Here is a 4666-nt window from a genome sequence, read left to right on the forward strand (position 1 = left end):
CGATTTTTTTGTACTTGTTGAGGGCTGATTTGTGTCCCAGTATATGGTCTATTTTGGAGAACATTCCATGTGCACTGGAGAAGAATGTATATTCTGTTGCTTTAATGAAATGTTCTGCATATATCTGTTCAGTCCATCTGGTCCAGTGTGTCATTCAAAGCCATTGTTTCCTTGCTGATTTTTTGATTAGGTGATCCGTCCAGGTGGGGTGTTGATGTCTCCTACTATTATGGTACTATTATCAATGAGTTTCTTTATGTTTGTGATTAATTGATTTATATATTTGGGTGCTTGCACATTTGGCACATAAATGTTTACAATTGTTATGTCTCTTGGTGGACAGACCCCTTGATTATGATATAATGCCCTTCTGGATCTCTTGATACAGTCTTTCTTTTAAAGTCTAGATTGTCTGATAGAAGTATTATTACTCCAGCTTTCTTTTGTTGACCATTAGCATGATGGATGGTTCTCCATCCCCTTATTTTCAATCTGAAGGTGTCTTTAGGTCTAAAGTGGGTCTCTTGTATACAGAATATAGATGGATCTTGTTTTCTTATCCATTCTGTTACCCTATGTCTTTTGATTGGAGCATTGAGTCCAGTGACGTTTAGAGTGAGTACTGAAAGATATGAATTTCTTGCCATTATGATGCTTGTAGAGTTGGAGTTTCTGGTGGTGTTCTCTGGTCCTTTCTAATCTTTGTTGCTTTTGGTTGATTATATATGTATATTTATATCAGGAGAGTCCCCCTTAAAATTTCTTGCAGGGCTGGTTTAGTGTTCACAAACTCTTTTAATTTGTGTTTGTCTGGGAAACTTTTTATCTCTCCTTCTATTTTGAATGACAGTCTTGCTGGATAAAGAATCTTGGTTGCATATTTTTCTGATTCAGCACATTGAATATATCCTGCTATTCCTTCTTGGCCTGCCAAATTTCTGTGGATAGGTCTCTTGCAAACCTGATCTGCCTTCCCTTGTAGGTTAGGACTTTTTGTCCCTTGTTACTTTCATGATTCTCTCTTTGCCTGCGTGTTTTGTGAATTGGACTATGATATATCTTGTTGATGGTCAGTTTTTGTTGAATCTAATGGGGTCGTCTGTGCTTCCTGGATTTTGATGTCTGTGTCTTTCCTCAGGTTAGGAAAGTTTTCCACTATGATTTGCTCACATAACCCTTCTACCCCTATTTCTCTCTCTTCCTCTCCTGGGACCCCTGTGATTCTGATGTTGTTCCTTTTTAATGAGTCACTGATTTCTCTCATTCTTAAATTGTGCTCTTTTGCCTTTATCTCCCTCTTGTTTTCTGCTTCATTATTCTCTATAAGTTTGTCCTCTATATCGCTGATTCTCTGTTCTGCTTCATCCATCCTTGCCACCACTGCATCCATCCATGATTGCAGCTCAGTTATAGCATTTTTAATTTCATTCTGGCTATTTTTTACTTCTTTTATCTCTGCAGAAAGGGATTCTAATTATTTTCAACTCCCGCTAGTATTCTTATTATCGTGATTCTAAATTCTGGTTCAGACATCTTGTTACTATCTGTGTTGGTTAAATCCCTGGCTGTCATTTCTTCCTGCTCTTTCTTTTGGTGTGAATTCCTTTGTTTTGTCATTTTGAAAGGAGAAAAGGAATTAACAAGGTATAAAAATAAAATTTAAAAAATTAAAACTAAAAAATTTTTAAATTAAAAAATTAAACACACACACACACACACACATCTAATAAATGATGCTATATCCTAGGTGTGTTTTGGTCTGGGTGTTGAAAGTGGTTTGACAGATTAGAGAAAAAAAAGGGGGGGGGAAGAAATCATTTGAGAATTTTAAAAAATGAATACAATGAAGTACACTAAAATGAGATGATGGGAGTAAAATAGAATTTGAAAAGACTTACACAAAATAATATAGTAGAAAAAAATTAAAGGAAAAATATTTTTAATAAAAATTAAAAATAAAAATGAATTTTTTCTCTTCCTGTTTTCAAGAAAAAGAAAAGAAAAAAAGAAAGAAAAAATAAATAGTTTGAAAATTTGAAAAAGTGAATACACTGTAGTACACTAAAATAAAATGATGGAAGTAAAATAGAATTTGAAAAAAGTACATAAAAGCAAAAATTATAGTAAAAGATATTAAAGAAAAATATTTTTAATAGAAATTGAAAGTAAAAATGAAGTTTTTTCTCTTTCTGCATTCAAGAAAAAGAAAAGTAACTAAAAATTGAAAAAAGGAAAAGAAAAAAGATAAAAAGGAAACTTTTTGAAAATTTGAAAAGGTGAATGAACTGAAGTAGACTAAAATAAAATGATGGAAGTAAAATAATATTTGAAAAAATTTACACAAAAGTAAAAAATATAGTAAAACAATTAAAAATATTTTTAATAAAAATTGAAAATAAAAATGAATTTTTTCTGTTTCTGTATTCAAGAAAAAGAAGTGTAAAAGGAAAAAAGAAAGAAAATTGAATATATGGACCTGCTAACAGATTGAAATAGTACTGAAATTACTTTGTTTTCCCCTAGAAATCAGACTGTGCAGCACTTTATAGTCCATAAACTAAGAAGAGGGTGAGACTTGTGTTCTTGAAGAGCAAGGTTGGCCCAGTTGGGCGGGGCTCAGTGTAACGGCTCCGTTCTCCACTAGATGGCGCTGCCAGCCTACTGGGGTGGATTGTTGCGGGACTAGTAGGTGGGTGTGCGCATGTGTGGCAGTGATGAAAATGGCGTCACCCAGGTATCCAGGTATCGAACGCTGTTCTCCCTGATCAGCAATCGTGCATCGTCCTCTGTCTTCAGCTTTCGTCCACTCCCTGCTTCTTCACTGTCTGTGACATAGCCCCAGGCAGTACCTCTCTCCTGAGTTTTGTCTCAGATGCGGCTGTTTTCTCCGGCCGCTTACTTCTGAAGGACTGCGTCTTTGACCTGTTCCGCCCCTCTGTGGGAGGGTCTCACCGAGCAATGGCCGAATGTTGGTTGCACCCAGGAACGCTTGTGGGACCCTGTTGCTGCCGGTGCCCTGAGACTGTGGCCAGGTGCCAGCCCGCCCCAGAAAAAGTTCACGAGATAGTGTAGCAGCAGCGTTTCAGGGACTATGGAAAATCACAACAGGCATCAGGCACCAGGCTTCACCCTTAACGACCTTGTTCCTGCACCAGCGAATGTGGCCATTTTCTGGAGTCTGCTGGGACCAGGTGGCTTCAACAGTCTCTACCAAATGTCCTTCCAGCAGTGGAACTGCTCTTCCCCGTGTGGCCTGAGAACCTCCGGACCCCACTCTGTTCCTGGGGGTTCGCCCTTCCCACCAGAGCACCACCAGGTATGGAGCTGTGGAGTTGCAGCCTTTGAGCTCCCGTTTACAGTTTTAATGAAATTTAAACCCTCCTCTTTCTCCTTTCTCCTTTCTACCTTTGTAGTTTAGTCCCTGCAGCTATTTTCAATTTTCCACTTTCTCTACAGCTGCTCCTGAGGAGGGGTGCTTTTTCTGTATTCTGCACACCACCATCCCCCCTGCCCCATTCTCCTTCCTCTCTCTGCCTGCAAAAGAGGCTTCCTGCCCTCTGCCGGCTTCTCTCTCTCCCCAAGTTCACCTCTCCATGCCATGTACCTGCTGAATTCTGTGGTTCAGGTTGTGCAGATTGTTGTGTTAATCCTCCAATCAGTTCTAGGTGTGTAGGATGGTTTAAATGTTGGTCTGGCTATATTTCATGGATGTGAGACACACACAAAACTTCCATGCTGTTCTGCCATATTGGCTCCCTCAAATACAGCCAATTTCATTTGTAAATCTGAAAAATATCTTTTGCTAGAAAAAGTAGAAGGAATTCCATTAGGACCTATTAACAGCTCAGAAGTCTCAGAAGCTGGGTCACACGATAAAAATTCTAATAAACTGAGAACTTCAGTTTCAGGGAAGAACTACTCAATAATTTTTCAGATTGTATTGACATGTGAATATACTGTCCTCTTCCACTCTATACTTTAGAGTCTACCCGGTCTAGAAAAAACATGTCTCACTCATCAATTTATTCCAGAGAAAGAAAACAATAATGAAAACAATTCATTTTATAATAATACTTCAGTTTTATCAAAACTGATACCATTCAGAATTCTCAGCAATTATGACTCATTCTAGAAATATTGCTGCATAATGACCTATCACAAACATAACAGCGTAAAATAATACACATTTATTTTCTCACTATTTCAGTTGTTCAAAAGCCTAGGCACAACTTAACTGGATCCTCTGTTCAGGGTCTCACATCAAGGGGGCAAATAGACTTCATTTTCATCTGATTGGGGAAGGTTCCACTTCCAAATTCATCTAACTGTTAGAAGAATTCATTTCTTTTGGCTGTATGACTGAGGGACCAGGCTTCTTACTGTCTGCGAATGGAAACCCATTCTCAGATCTAGAGGCAGTTGAAGCTCCCGACCACGTGGCCCTCTTCACAGGTATGAAGAGGTTCACAACGTGGTTGTTTCACAACATGGTTGTTTCCTTCCTCAAGCCCAGAGGGAGAATTTCCTGTTTACTAATCTACTAAAATGGATTTCACATTAACGTAATGTAATCTCGGGAAACACATCTTAACACCTGTCACAATACAAAGTAACCTAAGCAGGCAGTGTGAAATCCCATCACTTCTTCCATATTCTACTTTCTACA

The sequence above is a fragment of the Prionailurus bengalensis genome, chromosome C1 (assembly GCF_016509475.1).
Source record: "Prionailurus bengalensis isolate Pbe53 chromosome C1, Fcat_Pben_1.1_paternal_pri, whole genome shotgun sequence".
NCBI classification, from domain to species: domain Eukaryota; kingdom Metazoa; phylum Chordata; class Mammalia; order Carnivora; family Felidae; genus Prionailurus; species Prionailurus bengalensis.